At 43.0% G+C, this 16,827-nt stretch overlaps 1 long non-coding RNA gene across 1 annotated transcript in view; it reads right to left on the bottom strand.

Moving 5' to 3' along the window:
* LOC125932043 (uncharacterized) overlaps positions 1-16,827 on the bottom strand; it is a 275,833-nt gene that overhangs the window by 237,132 nt on the left and 21,874 nt on the right. Inside the window, exon 3 of the long non-coding RNA XR_007460523.1 lies at positions 7,949-8,075. This is a non-coding gene — a long non-coding RNA (uncharacterized LOC125932043). The remainder of the gene's footprint in view (positions 1-7,948; positions 8,076-16,827) is intronic.

Below are 16,827 nucleotides of genomic sequence, written 5' to 3'. Positions count from 1 at the left end.
CAAAACTCAATAAACATTTAAAAATTAAAAAAAAAAACAGTGGTGAGAGTGCACATACCTGTCGTGTTCCTGATCTCAGGGGGAAAGCTCTCAGTTTTTCCCCACTGAGGATGAAATAAGCTGTGGGCTTTTCATATATGGTTATTTGAAAGAGAGAGAGAGAGAGAGAGAGAGAGAGAGAGAGAGAGAAAGGGAGGGGCAGAGGGAGGGAGAGACAGAATCCAAGCAGTCTTCATGCTCAGCACAGAGACTGACACGGGGCTTGATCCTACAAGCCTGGAATCACGACCTGATCCAGAATGAAGAGTTGGATGCTCAACAGACTGAGCCACCCAGATGCCCCCACACTTACTGTTAAATATGGATCTCTGTATGTTCTGGGATATGACAATATTTCAAGACAGTAATGAAATCAAACTATAAATTTCTGACTGGGGAGTAGGTACAAAACTATCCAGCTTTGCTATCCTTCCTTCCCAACCTTTCCTCCAAAGCAAATCTTCTCTCCCTTCCTTAAGCCAATGATATATCACACACATCTCAGACTAGCATGCTCTAGCTCCAAGCCATATAAGATGCTCTAATTTCTGACTCACAAGGTCCCTAGAGCTGAGGATCACTGTTTCAGTTTTAATAGCTCTCTCTTTCACCTCCTGCTAAACTAAACAAAGGTTCTAGGAATGTCGACAGAATTGTTACTGTGGATCCAATATCCTGAATTCAAGGGATACCCAAATCATCTTCAGAAAGCTAAAAATCTGAACTCTTGAAAATATGACCCACATCTATGTCCCAGTCTTTTCTCCAGTAGCTTCCTGCCAACATCCACACCACACTCCACTATGCTACATTGCTTGTGATTCTCCAAGCAAATTGTGTATTCCTCCTGCCCTCAACCTCTGCTCATGCCGGTGCCCTGACCTGGAATTTTCTACCCAGCTGTTGGTGTTACAGTTATTTGTTGATGTGTCTGTCTTTCTCTTACTAGACTGTGAGACAACCCAAGAGCAGGGACTGTACCTTTCTCATCTGTGAATTCCCAGCACTCAGCACAGCTCCTCACCCATAAAACATACTCAATAAATATGTGCTACATAAATCTTAGAAGGTACCACAAACCATTTGCTGATTTCTTGAAGTAACAAATATTCCAACTGAAGTATACTAGTCCACAAAGGCTTCAAAATGGTCAAAATCAAGGCTTGTATAGCCCATATATGAGCTAAAGAACCTAAACAACCAAACATATTGGTATGCTCACAGATCTTTTTTTAAAAAAGGGGAAAACTTACTTCTCAAAATACTACTTCAGTGTGGCCAGAAGGTATGAGGAGCTCACGGAAGCCTTCTGACCCCAAAACAAAGGTACAATGTAAGTTTCTGGGCCCTCCATGTGCCCTGAGCCTGGAGCCAATGACTCTACTCTAGATTGGCCTCTCTTTCTCAACTGGGCATTGGGAAATCATCAATGTGGCAGGAGAACATACTCATAGTTCTTTTATTATTATTATTAAAGTATTTATTTTGAGGGCCACCTGGGCAGCTCAGTCAGTTGAGCATCGGCCTTCAGCTCAGGTTATGATCTTGCAGTCTGTGGGTTCGAGCCCCACGTTGGGCCCTGTGCTGATAGCTCGGAGCCTGGAGCCTGCTTCAGATTCTGTCTGTCTGTCTCTCTCTGCCCCTCTCCTGCTTGTGCTCTGTTTCTCTCTCTCTCTCTCTCTCTCTCAAAAATAAATAAACATTAAAGACATTTAAAAAAAGAACTTTAGATTAGATATGTTGTGGCTAATGTACAAGTGGCACAGTGCCGGTTACTGCATAGATCAAATGCCACCCTATTTTAGATGTCGCCAAAGCCTGTTGATATGTACCTTTAGACATAATTTTTACCCAAAAGTCTGTTGTCCTGAAAGAAAAATGACACCTCCAAACCTATATGGAAAGCAGTGGGAGGCAGGGGTAGAGAAAGAAGTGTGGGAGGGAGGGCCAGTGGGCTGATGGCAGTCAACAGTGATTTGTGTAATGGCACTTGTCTGGCCTTCTGAAGGACCTTGAAGTAAACCCAGCTGCTAGCTGACAGAAGCAGGAGCGATTCAAGTCCATTTACCAGAAGGGCAAGGACAAATTCTGTGGGTAAAGAAAGAAACACCTTTGGGTCCTAAAGAGGGACCTGGGCACAGTGACTATTGAGAAAACAAAAAGATGACAATAATCCTAAAAAGATACATGACAGTGCCTCTTTAATAATCACAATATCCTGTGCTGAAGGTAGAAGGTATTTAGAAAATAATCAAAAACCTTCCCTAACAGCTTTGGGGGAAATGGTGGTAACCCTTTCATTGGCTTCTCCTCAGCCATGTGCCAATGACACAAGGCAGCTCTGAATTTCTCCCAATGACAATTCACCCTGTGGAGTCTACTTCACACTGGACTGCAGAAGAAAGAGAAAACTGTCAAAAAGCTACAGCAGCCATATTTTGCTAAAAAAATCTGGACAGTTTGTTTGTCACTACATAGCATTTTATTTCATAGGAGGCTGGCAAATTTCCCATGGCTTCTTTGGTTAATGCTTCCTCGAGAGAGGAGGCTGGAACTGTGAGTGGGTCCAAACCTTAGTGAAGTATAAGATGTCCACAGCTTTCCATGGATGTGAAACTGGAGTATGGGATAAAGCAGACTATTTCCCATATTTTGCAGCGAAATTTTATAGTGATAGTGAGGACTCCAAAGGCTGCAATGCCAGGAGAGCAGGAAAAGGAGAATGAGCACAGATCGAGCAGACTCAGAACTACGAGGACCAAAGAGTTGTCCCCAGTAGGGCTTACTGGCCAACTTACAAAGATTTAAGAAAAAAAAAAAGGCAAACAAAAGCTAGCTATTTCAGAACACAATCTGGTTAGGAGAGACCCTGCAGCGGCAGTGACACTAATCATCAGGCAGGTGGCAGCACCATGTTTCCACAAGGTTTTATTTGGATTGGACCCTAGCTAGCAGCCAGCCAGCCAGAGCCCAGCACCTCAGGGAAAGGCCTAGCAAAGCCTAGGCTGGATGTCAGAGCCCCAGCAGAGCAGGATAGCCGTCAGTGGGTTCCTGGAGCACATCCCAGCTTCACTCACACTATAATGTCAAGAGGAAGGCTGAGGATTAGCAAGCCCCCATGGGATTCAGGGGCTCTTCCCAGGGGCACTTAATACTTGAGGTATCAGATTAATCCCAGATATCATCTACCACTTGGGGGGTGGGGTGCTTCTATCCTGCCAACCCTTAGCTCTGGATGCTTCAGGTACTGGGAGTCACTGAGTCTTCTGGCTGCTGACATTTAGTACCTACCCCGATAGGGGTGGGGGCAACCACAGGCTGACAACCAGGTGGCAGGACTGGAATCAGGGTAAGGTATTACCATTGTGCTCTGCAAAGAAAGTCATCAATCCACTGCGTGGGGCGTCCAGTGCCATGTAAGGGAATGGAAATCAGCCTTTGATTCAATGACCTAGGGCATTAGCTCACATTATATCAATATCCAAATGATACCAGCAGATAAAAATCTAGCATTAACATTTCAGTGTCAGTGGCCTCAGAAAGAGCTTCAACATATGTACCAGATGGATTCACTCTTTTAGATTTAGTTCCCTTCTCTCAGCAAACTCCTGCAACACCAAAGGAATAATTACCGCTCCATGGAATACTGCGGAGTGCTAGCCAAAAAATAAAGTCACATCAATTTAACCAGCAAATATGAATTTTTGGAAGAGAAGAGCATTCTCTTTCCAGAGGCAATTACTTGTCTCTTCAGAAATGTTTGCCAATATAAAACCCCCTCCCCCACTGTGGAACTCAAAAAATGAGAATCACAGCAGTGTATCTGCTTGGAAGGGGCTGGAAGTTGCTGGGCAAAGGGGCAGAGATGGCTTTGCATGGAGCCTTGTGCATTGCTAAAGGGTGGATAAGCTAAATCTAAAACTCAGGTGCAGATGAAGGCATACTCCCAAAGGAAAGACAGCAAATGGTAGCATGGTTCTCATTTCTTCATGTGTGCCCCCACCTGACAATTACAAAGGACTTTTCTATCCATTCCCTTACAGAGCTACCCAACATCTCTGTAAATTAGGCAAGGCAAGGAGCACTAGATCCATTTTACAGATGAGGAAGCTGAGGTGTGATTGCTGGAACAGCAATCTAATGGGCTTCACTTCAGACCTGCTTGTCTCACAACCACGGCATCATCCAGGTGGCAGTGGACACACATTTCCCCCCATCTACCAGCCACCTCACCTCAACCACACCAGACACTGCTCTTAATTCTTTAAGGGAAACTGACTATATCTTAGGTTTGGAGGAAGCTGTTCAAAGCCCTCCACACCCACATCCAACTGCATCCTGGTGCAGGCTGCCAGCTGGTCTAGTAGAATTGTTATTAGGCACTAAAGGAGCCACCTTCACTATGTACCTTCTATATATAAGTCCATGAATGTGCCTCCCTAGCTACTAAAAAGTTTGCTTAAAACAGTTCACTTTGATTCCCTCTTAAAGCAGTAATGGCCCCATCACTACTACTTCCCCACACCCCAAAGAGTCACCAAGACACTGACAGCCACCAAGTACCTCAAAGAGCCATGAATCACCCCCACCCAACCCCCATCCACATGGACATTGTGAACACCTGTCAACAGCATCACTCTTAGACTGGGGCAACCAGGTCCCTGCCCTAGGCGTCACACTTTATAGAGCCTTGCTCTGGCCCTGCTCTAGACACACCGCTCCTCATACAGCAAGGAGTCTATGGGGCCAAGGAACTTGTCTACTCAAACTCTATGCTTCCCTCTTCTAGGCTACTCTCAGAATATCCAAGACCTTAAAATTCCCTGTCCATATGCCCCAAGCCTGTGTCTGTGGCCTGTGCCATCCTCTTCCCTAGCTCTGTCTTCCTAAGGATGAACCAAGCCATAGGTGGGAACAACCCTAGGCCTACTAAGGTGTTATGAGGGGTGGCCATGGGGCAGTTGTTGCCCTTCAACCCAGTAATGCTGGAGCTTGAACATGTGGGCTATAATGATCCTTCCCAAACCTGAATGTGACTGTGAATCACCTAGAATCCTATTAAAATCCAGAGCCTGGTGAAGTAGGCTTACAGCAGGCCCTGAGAGTCTGCAGTTCTAATAAGCTCTCAAGTACTGCCAATGCTCTGGACTGGGGTCAATACTCTGTGGAGCAAGGCTTGTATCTACGGCACGTGCAGAAGGCCCCTCAGGGTAAGGGACGGAGCCAAGAGGTTAGAGAGAAGGGGGAGCTGGACGTGAGCCTACAGTTTGCATCCTTGCCACAGGCCCACCAAAGTTAGGAGTAGCCTTGCTTTTCATCGTGTCAAGAAGTATAAAGAGTATGTCAACCATCTCTGGACACACCAAAGGAAAATGGTCAAGTCAGAAATACCATTTGTCCCTCCTCCCAAGCCCCGACATCCCTGCGATCATCACCTCCCAAGCCAGAAACTGGAAAACCATCCCCGGGGACCCTACACCATGACACATGTCAGTTTTCAACATCAATTTCCCCTTTCCATGGATATTCATACAGTGTTTTACTATGGTGCCACAACACTGGGCTCTCAGAAATCATACATTCCCCCTTCCTCACCACTGGTCAGTATCAAAGACTAAAGACCAGGAATTCAAGTAAGCTACAGAAGACATACTAGATTCTTATGACAACATACCTTCTACCTAGTAATCTCACGTACACCCAGGCCTGAGAGGGAAAGTAGGACACTAGGTAGAACTGACCCGTTCATACTAACACATAGCTGAGAGGCCATAAAGTCCCAGCTTCAGGCACTGCTCCACTAGCCAGTTTGGGACAATCGACATTCAAGTTACCACACCCACATGAGCAGGCCTGGAGTTTTTCTTCCTTTTATCATTGTAAAGAGAAGGGTAAAAATAAAAATAAACACAAAATCACAGAAATATTGTTTAATTGGAATATTCAACTGGGGGAGTAAACTAGTAAGTGCATTCCCTCAGGCAGTTTTCAAAACTTTTTCAACATGAAATCACTTAAATCCAGTGGCAGCGTGAGCCCATATAAAACAAATGAAAACAAAACTTCCCATACAGTATGAAGTGTGGGTTGGCATCCCAGAGCCCTGTTTTCCTGGGACCCCACTGACTGGTGGTATACACAGAAGCCCAAGGGCAGCTCCAAGAAACCTCTAGTGCTCCAAAGTCCCCTTTTGGAAATCACCAAGGCAGCACATGTCACTTATAAAGGTCATAATTTCTTCCTAATCTCACTGATTAGCACTCAGGCACAAGAGAAGCAAAAAAAGAAAGAGAAGTCAGATGAAGGAAGGAAGTCATGCCACAGTAGTCTGGGGAGTGGGCCACAGAGCTGCCAAATGTTTAAATAATACATCCAAGTGAAGCCTCGTGATGACTTGAGAAATACAGAGAACTGAGTCTGAGTCCTAATTCTACAGCTAACTCAGTTTGTGACCTTAAATAAGGTCCTTCCCTTCTCTGAGCCTCAGACAAAAGATCCAGATGGCCTCTGTCCAGCTCTGACACTGAGGATTTTATGATTTTTCAGGATTCCATATTTAAGTGAAGATTCATGGTCATATCATCCATCACAGATAGATGCTAGAGGAAAATAAATAAAGGAAACCTTTATGTTGTTCTGCTGGCACAGTTCTGTGCTTTCGTTCAGAAGCTCAAAGCATTTTAATAGCTTATTCCATTGGATCCGTAGCAGAAAAACAAAAAGGAAATTAATCTTGAAGAAATCATATGTCTGCAATCTTTGAATATCTCTTACTCAGTAGCGTTCCAGCTACTTCTGTGCATTGCCAGTCCTTACTGCCTTCTAGACAGAAGGAGAGAAAATAGAGTTTGACTTTTGGTGGAGAGGGAGGTGGTCTTTAGGGTATAAAACTGAGGAGACAGAGAGACCATCAGAAAGTATTTGCAGTAATGTAAATAAGAGAAGATGTGAACCTGAACCAGAGTCATGTCAATGGAGAGAACAGATTCAAGCAGTATTCAGGAAGACACACTGACAGGACTGAGTGCTGGAGTTGAGGAGGACAGAGGGCAAAATGAAGGCGAAGTGTCTTACCTGGATGATGACAGGCATGACAGTGCCATTATTCAAGCTATGACTAAGAAGGGAAAAGATTTGGGAGGCAGGCTGATGAATTAAATCTTGGAATGTTGACCGGGAAGGGCCTGTGGACCATCAGGTGGAAATGTCCAGCCTATATGTGGGCATACTGTGATAGGTCCTACAGGCCTAGGCAGGACCACATGCGGTCATGAGATTAATCTGGAAGTTCTCAGCACATTGGGCTCCTGCCTCCCTGTATTTCTGCTACATTGCTTCCTTTATTCATTAAAATATTTAGAGCCCCTACTTACTTTGCTAGGCAAGGAGATCTAGGGATGAATATAACTAGACAAGGTCTCTGTCCTTGTATAGCTTATAGACTAGCAGGGGAGACAATTAACAAGAAAAAAGATACAAGTATCATTTTCAATTGTGACAAATACTATGAAGGAAACACATGGGTACAGTGATCAAGAATACCAGAGGGAGGAAGGGGGACCTCTTGAAAAGGCCTTTAAACCAAGACTTGAACAGCTTTCCTGGACAAGAAACAGAATATGCAAAGACCTAGAAGCAGGAAGAATCTTGTCACCAAGCTGGGATACCCACTAACGTGGGTTCTGTGGTATGCCTAGAGTATTTGCTGCTGCTGTTACTGATATTTAAATGATAGTAGAACACTTGATGCCTATGACACGGTATTTAACAACTGTATGTTGTCACTGATGGGACTGGAGAGTGATGGTTACATGAGTCAGGTAGAACATTAACTTGCACAACACTTAAACAAAATTGCCACAGAGCTCTGTACTCCATTACTAATAGCTCCGATTGCCTTCAAACTCACCAGCTCACTGAAGTCACACTCTGGGCAAAGTCACCATTCTGTAGGATTTCAGTCGAACACTGTTACTGAGGAAGTTGATACTTAAAATAACAGTCCTTTTAATGATTAAATAGAGGGTTGGCGCAAACTGAAAAACAGAAAAAAAAATTCTATGTAGCCATTGGGGAAAAGAGAAGTAGGTTGTGTTTTGCAATTCCTTCCTGGTGGGTTTGCAATTATTCCACAGCATGACAGCTAAAATGCCTAAGAAATCACTTACCTGAATTTCAATAATAATTAGTTCTCTATCCTTTGTATGTTCACTGTGAGTTCTGTTGACCTCACCACATGGAAAGACTGAGTTTACCCATTTACAGTTCTAAGTATTTATTCCTTGCAGTGTGCTTGGGGTTGAACAATTTCTGGCCAGCAGTGTGTATTTTAACTGGAATGTTTAAGATGCATCAGTTGAATAATTAATGTATAAATCTTAGCCGGCTGGGTAAGAAAAATGAAAACAAGCTTTACTTGTTATAGACATAGATTTAGCTATGTTAAAGTCTTTCTGCTTTTAAGACGAGCCTCTATGTCAAAAAAGGCAAATGACAGAAACGCTACTCTTTGTAAGGCAATTAAAGAGGAAATTAACAAATTGTGCTAATTTGTCATGCTGGTAATTTGTCTGCAAATTGTGGTGTTGCAGTATTACAATTTGGGTGTGGGACAGCATGCAAATGAGAACTCACCAGCACTTACCAAACTATTGGCTTCTTCCCTTGTTTGTAAAACTACTCAGAAATGCACGGCCTGCCTGTGGTAAGCTGTAATTAAGGCTATTTTTTTTTATAATTAAGGACAATTTTTTAAATTCACATTTTAAAGTCCACTAGCAGCCCCTTACATCTTTGTCTTACCCCAGCAGGACTGACAGGATGGTGCCCATCTATCGCCATTCAGAAAGGGCAGCTCATCTTACCACAGTCCTCAGCCAATGAGCCATGTGTGATTTGGGCAAAGGACTAAAGCTCTCCCGTGTGCTGGTGCTGTGTGCATCACTAGCCCCGTAAGAGTACCTGCAGTGCAGCGGGCCTCTGGTCTAATACCACTACGTAAGCTATCGCATACGCAGAGGCCAAGAAGAACAACTGCTCAACCCTAGTCACTTTGCTTCATGCCATTCCCACAAACGCTAAATGGCCCAACGAAACAGACTATCTTCAACACCCCTGGCTCTGGCAAGCAAGCAAGGGAAAGGATTTGACTATTGATAGTTTGATTTTGACTTTGGGGCTTTCCATAGGTTCAGGTCAAATGTAGTGCTGCAGGTGTATTTCTTTCCAAGTAAAACAAGCCAAATGTCAGAGGCCACAGAATTCTTTTCTATGCTTTAGAACTCACAACTGAAAGATGAACCATATGTCTTTACCTCCTCAATCCCCATTTTATATACAGGGAAACTGAGGCTCTCAAAGATTAGATGACTTGTCTAAGATTCCATGGGCAATCAGTGGCAGAGCACTGGCTAAAAACCCAGAGTACTGGTGCCTCCCGGCAATGCTCTTTCCAACACACTACATCACCTTCTCAAGTCGGTCTGTCAGAAAATAAATGTCTAAGCAGTGAGCTGTGTGGAGTAATTAACTGGTATAAAGACACATCTATGAAGCTATAGATGAACATGAACTCCAAGGCTTCTATAGAGCAGCCTGATTATCAATCTGCTCAGCTTCTCTCCGTGGTCAGACCAAAGCTTAACAACCTGCTGGAATACCATGGCCCAACTTTAGGCTTGGACTTTACCCCATTGCTCCTTGTGTCTGTTACCCCCGATTCTGACCCATCTTCCTGTGGTCTAGTTCATGACCTAACACTCCATGGCTTTCCACTTGGGCTTGTTCATAGATTCTCTTTCTCCCTTCTTCCCAACATCCATCTCAACCATATTCCCTGCGAATCTTCCACCTCTACTGTTACCCCTCCGAGACCTGTCATCTCAGAAGATTTGGTACAGGTTACCACAGGCCTTCTTCCTTGATCCACCAGGTCCTGTAGATGAGGACCAGGGGCAGGGAGTGAGGTGGGGAAGGTAAGCATAATTAAACACTTACTGTTTCAAAATATCAAGAAGCTTCACTCAACCAACCCCTGGCATCGCTACATGCAATGAAAATGGGTAATCAAAAGCTAACCCAGGGCCTTCCAAGACTGTGAAGTGCCTGCTGAATGAAAAAGATGAAAGTAAGCTGCTCCCACAATTAGGGCTGAGTGCATTTTCTCATATTCTTGCTTTTCAAAGCTGTTCACCTCTATATGGCTTACAGTAACTTTTTCCCAGCTAGAATATTTGCTAGATATGAAATTACTATCATTTGGGAACAAGTGTTTTGGTGATGTTCTTAAAAGAGCCAGGAAGCGGGGTACCTGGCTGGCTCAGTCAGTAGAGCATGAGATTCTTGATCTCAGGGTCATGAGTTCAGACCCCACATTGATCACAGAGCTTACTGAAAAACGAACAAACAAACGAACAAATAACTAATAAATAACAAAAATAAAAGAGCCTGGAAGTCATCTAAACTATCAGTCATAAAGATAAGTCCTCATCAAATGGCATGGGTGGACATCTACCATTTAGAAAAATAATCTCTGTGTGTAGAAACTTAGCAAGAAAACTAGGCCTCCTTTTAGCAAATGTGTGTTACACTAGTAATTGGCAATAAAATAAATACATAAAAATATAATTCTTTTCAAACTATTGCTGAATTAGTGATAATTCAATCACGGGCTGGCATATTTTACCTTTCTTCTATTTAAAAAACACCAACAACAGGTTTCTGAGCAAATTAAGAGTATAAACATGAGCTCTTAGGGGATGTTTAACCCAGTTCAGAGAACAACCTGTTTCTAAGCTCTCTGACAACATTCATTTGCATAGAAATAATTAGTGTGCTAATTTCAAATGATCTTTACCTACTCATTGTAGCATATTCTAGCAAGACCTCTGCTTGGCAATGTTGTTAGCTGTTTATAATATCATTTCTGCTTGCAAATAATACAAATCAATCACTTTAAAGTAACCTATAACTCAGAATTGTCAAGACGTTAGAATGCCCACACCCCACCCCCGTACTGCTGGTCTGCATGAGAGAGGCCTTAACTGCACCACACAGACACATTTTAGCATCCACCAAATCCTCATTAAAGAGAATTAAAAAAAAAATGTCTATAAATGCTCCATGCAGTAAGATCTGAAGCAGGCTGCCTGGTTATTAAGGGTATATAAACCAAGACTCCACCTAGGAACCAAAATGCCCAGAGCTTTAAGAGATTTTCAAGAAAAAGAAATAACCATGCATCTATATTGCTTTTACAATTCAAAAAAAAAATCTAAGTAGTGTAAAAATGTTCAGAAATAAGGGTTGAGAAGTATTCTAGTAACTCAAACACTATCTGAGCCACAAGAGAGCTCAGAGGTCATCAAGGGCGACCCCACCCTTGGCAACAAAACTCTCAGCAGAAGCTCAGAAACCTAGCTCTGCTTAAAGACCTCAAGAGTCTCAGACCTTCCCCTCTCCCAAAACTCTTCCCATCATCCAACAGCTCCAGGCATTAGACAGTCTTTCCTTACACTAAGTCAAAGTCTGCCTCCCTATAATTCCCACATATTGGTCCAAGTTTCTTGGGGGAGGGAAACCAATGTTTTTCTGGTTCTTTACGTGGTATTTTTTGCATGCATGTTCTCACTGGATCTTCCCAATAACTCTGTGAGGCAGATATTCCTACAACCCTTGCTTTATAGATGAAGACCTGGAGGCTGAGAGGCTCGGTGACTGCTCAGGTTTGCAGAACGGTGAAGTAGCAGAGGCAGGGCTTCAACTCACATTCCCTAACTCCACCTTCTATGCCATTTTTGTTCTCCCACTTTGCCTTACTGACACTTTGAAAACAAACAAAAAGGTTCTGATTTTTCACAAGAACCACCCCTGAAGACAAAAAGGGAAAGAATAATTGAAGGTGCACTCTGCACACACTCTCTGAGAGATCTCTGCCACTCACATGACTTCAAATCCGCCATACAGAGCAGCTCAGGTCTATTATCTCCAGCCCAGGCAATCATCCTGAGCTCTGAAACTAAATTGCCACCCTCCCATCTGGATGTCCTACAGTACCTCAAATATAGCAGATTCCATGCTGAATTTATCAATTACTCCCCCATTCTCTCTCCACACTCCATTTATGGTCTTGGTCAGAAATACCATCCTCTACCCAAGAAGCCATGTCAGAAACCTGGAGAATTAGCCTAGACACCTCTCTTCCACAACGTCATAAGGATTCCACCACTTTGAAATCTCTTTTGATCTGCCTCTTCCTCTCCATCCCCACTGCTACTGCCTTATTCCATCCACCATGAACTCTCAATTCAACATGCTGCTGGAGTCTATGTGCCTCCAGGAGCATTCCTCTCAAATCGACCTGCCTCCATGTACATCGTCACCAAAGTGATCCAATATGACAATCTATGTTCCTCCCCTGCTACCAACCTTCCAATAGCTTCCTGTTGCCTCCAGAAGTAATTGTTAGGGGCACCTGGGTGGCGAAGTTGGTTGAGTGTCCGATTCTTGATTTTGGCTCAGGACACGATCTCACAGTTTGTGAGTTTAAGCCCTGCATCAGGCTCTTCATTGACGGTGAAAAGGCTGCTTGGGATTCTCTCTCTCCCTCTCTCTGTTCCACCCCCACTTGTGCTCCCTCTCTCTCCAAATAAATAAATAAACTTTAAGATTTTTTTTAAAGAAGTGATTGTTAAACGCAGCTCATCGAGAAATCACTGGGCATGTGGGTAAGACATCTTTATATTTTTTAAGTGCCCTGGGCGATTTGAATGAGTCAGCAGTGTTTGGGAACTAATGGTGTACCAGGCAAAGTTTACACCTTCAATGACCTGGTTCCTGACTACCTGTCAAGTCACCATTCCTGCCACTCCCCCCTTGGCAATGAACACTCCAGCAGTCCTAGAATATACCATGTTGGGTCACACCTCTGTGTCCCCACTGATGCTGACCTCTCAGCCTAGAATGTTCTTTCTACCTTTGGCCAACCTCTACTGAACCTTCAAATTTTAACTGAGGTGTCACTTCTTCAACAAGCCTTTCATGACCTCATTAGACTGGATTAGGCACCCTTCCTCTGTGACCCCATAGCATTGCACGGAGTTGTCTATTCTAACACTTAGCACATTGTGTTGAGATTATTTCCTCATGTGTCTGGCTTCTTGACAAACCTGTAAGCTCCTTGAAAGCAAGAAATATGTTTATTTATCACTGTCAAGCACATAATAAGTGCTTGTCAAGCACATAATAAGTGCACATAATAAGTGCTTAGTGAATGTCGACCTGCAATGGGTCTGATTTTAAGTTGAGGCTCTACACTGACTAACTAGATTTGGATTTTAGGAAGTTCAATTCATCTGCTTGGGCCTCAGTTCCCATATCTGTATAACAGCATAATAAATCCCCATGCTCATTCATATGCCAAACATGTGAACGTCTACTAAGTGCCAAGTACTGGTTTGCGTGAAGATTGAATGAATAAATTAATATATGTGAAGTTTTTCTGTAAACTGTTACACAGTATTGCAAAGACATTTCTGCAATTGTAGTTTTTCCTTAGTCTCTCTGAACCAGAAATAACAATCTCATTCCATGAGACCAAAGTCTACTGAATGATAATCTCCAGTAGGCTCACCAAGGTATCAGGGTAAGAAAGCCACTTAGTCCATAAGGAAGTGCACTGGCCTAACTAGGACTGGAGGTCCACTCTGGGAAAGCATAAGATAGTGAGAACCCGCTGTAGCAGGGGCAGTGCTAATATCCCAAGGACACAGGCTTCACAGCTGAGCATTAGTGAAAAAAGGTCACTAAGCCACAATCCTCCCCAGTGACTTCTACCTGTGCTCAGGTTTCCATGATAAAGGGTGTAAAGCCCAATGCAGCATGCTAGACGGGCTCAACAACCCGACTTCCTAAGACTCTTCCAGGTCTTCCTGAAGCCTGTCTACTCAGGTGAGTAATAGGTCCCCTGAGATTTTCCAGGGGATGTCACTCCCAGGGGTAGCAGTCTTAAAGTTCAGTCCCACAGAGCCCAGGGAAACCAAATTGATTTGCTGACCCTGAGGAATCTGAGCCCAGATGAGCTCTGGGCTATTCTCTACCAAACTGCACTGTTGTCCCTGAGGGCTTATGTCTTACAGGTCCAGAAGGGACCATAAACTCCCCCAAAGCCCTTGGACTAGAGGTTCTTTGGCATGTTCTAAGCTACTACTCTCTCCTATGGAGCTGTTCATCCTCTAGGAGGAGGTCCCAGCCCACAGATTACTTCTTAGAATCCCAAACCCTACAGATATCGGGCAATGACACCATGTGGCATAATGTCCACCCCCCTAAAGGAACCTGATCTCTCATTGCCCAAGAAGTAACTCTTAGAGTGGGGGAGCTATCAGAAGTTATGCCAAGAGCTAAGCAAAGAGGGGATGGAGATTTCTTTCATGTACAGAGCCCTTAGAAAGCATCAAGTCCACATTCACTGAAACAGGTTCTTATCAGTCATCCCCTCTAATACCAGCCAGGTGATCATGTCTACCTCCAAGAAAACGAAAGGTTTGAGCTTGTCGACTAGGAGAGAAAATAAAAGACATGAAATCTGTGGTATCATATTATTTCACACTCAGTGCCACATAGAGTTAGACTTCAGGGACCACAATTCAGTCCATGGAACATCTTAATCATTCATTCGATAAATATTTACTGAGCACTTATTATATTGCTGGAAAAACAGCCACAATCTGTCCTTGGAGGGCTCACAGCCTAGGAGGGAAGACAGACACATAAACAAAAGAATTATGATATGACATTATGTGAAGTACAGAAGAATCTCAGAGCTGGATGTAGTTCATTGTTCTGGAAAAAGGCTTTTCCAAGTAGGGGACACCCAGACAGGGTTTTTGAAGAACAAAGGCAGACAAGGCAGGCAAAGGAGTCTGAACACAGAGAATATGTTAAACGTCCCGGAATATTGCTGGAGCCTAAGATAAGATGGGGGTGGGAGAATAAGGTGAAATGAAAGTAAAGAAGTAAGTAAGAAGCACATGGATATACCAGGCTAAAGAGCTTGAACTATACACCTTTAGGAAAGTGAGGCACCACCAGGGAAATTCGAAATTTTTCCTGTTTTTATTTTGTTGTTTATTGTTTTTGTTTTTGTTTGTTCTTTGCAGTGAAATGCCATGACTAAATGTTCAGTTTGGAAAACCACTTTGTGTCAGTGGACAGAGTAGAGGGGGTTGCGGGGGCACGGCGAGAAACTAGAAACAGGTGCAGCACCTGGCTGGCTCAGTCGGTTGAGCATGTGACTCTTAATCTCAGGGTTGTGAGTGCAAGCCGCATGGTGGGTGTAGAATTACTTAGAAACAAAATTAAAAAAATTTTTTTAATTGTGCTTTGTAAAGAACATTGTTAAGAGAATGAAAAAAGAAACGAGAAATATTTGCAAATACATATCTGATAAAGGACCTATATCTAAAATATACAAAGAACGCTGAACACAACAATAAGCAAAAAACCCAATTTAAAAATAGGCAAAGGATCTGAACAAAAACTTCACAAAGAAGATATACAGATGGTAAGATGCTCCATATTATGTGTCATCAGTGAATTGCGAATTAAAACAATGAGATACTACTACACACCTATTGGAATGGATAAAATCCAAACGACTGACACACCAAATGCTAGCAAGGATGCCAAGCAACAGGAACTCTCATTCCTTACTAGAGAAAATGTGAAATGCTTTAGCCACTGTGGAAGACAGTTTGGCAGTTTCTTACGAGACAAAGCATACTCTTACCATATGATCTAACAGTTGTGCTCCTTGATATTTATCCAAAAGTGTTAAAAACTTAGGTCCATGCAAAAACCTGCACACAGATGTTTACAGCAACTTTATTCAGAGTTGCCAAAACCTGGCAGCAAGCAAGATCTCCTTCAGTACGGGAATGGATAAAATAAACTATGGTCTATCCAGACAATGGCATATCATTCAGCCCGAAAAAGGAATGAACCCTCAAGCCATGAAAAACACTATGGAGGAACCTTAAATGCATACCACCAAGTGAAAGAAACCAATGTGAAAAGGCTCCATACTGTATGATTCCAACTACATGACATTCTGGGAAAGGCAAAACCATGGAGACAGTAAACAGAGCAGTGTGGCTAGAGGTTCTAGCAGAGGAGGGAAGGACTGCACTATAAATCCCCTGCACTCCAACTATTCATCAAACTACTCTATAGGATACTTGTCATGAATGATACGTGACATTTTGCTCTTGTCAAAACTCACAGAACTACAACACAAAGCGTGGACCCTAATGTAAACTGTGAACTTTAGTTAATAATATCAACATTGACTCATTAATTATAACAAATGTATCACACCAATGAAAGATGTTAGTGGGGAAGACTATGGTCAGGAGAGCATATGGGAGAGGAAAGTATATGGGAACACTATACTATCTGCTCAATTCTCTGCAAACCCAAAAGTGCTCTAAAACAATAAAGGTCTATAAAAAAAAAACAAAGAGAAAATGAAGTACTAGTACACGTTACAACTGGGTGAATCTTAGAAGCTTGATGCTAAGTGAGAGAAGGCAGTCACAAAAGACCACATATTGTGTGATTCCATTTATATGAAAGGTCTAGAGTAGGCACATGTAGAGAGACAGAAAACAAATTAGAGGCTGTCTAGGGCTGGTAGGACTAACAGAAAATGGAGAGTAGTGCTAATGGCTATGGAGTTTCTTTGTTGTTTTTTTTAATGTTTTAAAATTTACGGTGGCAATTGTGGTGATG

The sequence above is a fragment of the Panthera uncia genome, chromosome X, assembly GCF_023721935.1.
Source record: "Panthera uncia isolate 11264 chromosome X, Puncia_PCG_1.0, whole genome shotgun sequence".
Lineage (NCBI taxonomy): Eukaryota > Metazoa > Chordata > Mammalia > Carnivora > Felidae > Panthera > Panthera uncia.
Note: the sequence above shows the minus strand (reverse complement) of the source record. Positions and strands in the feature narration are given on the sequence as shown.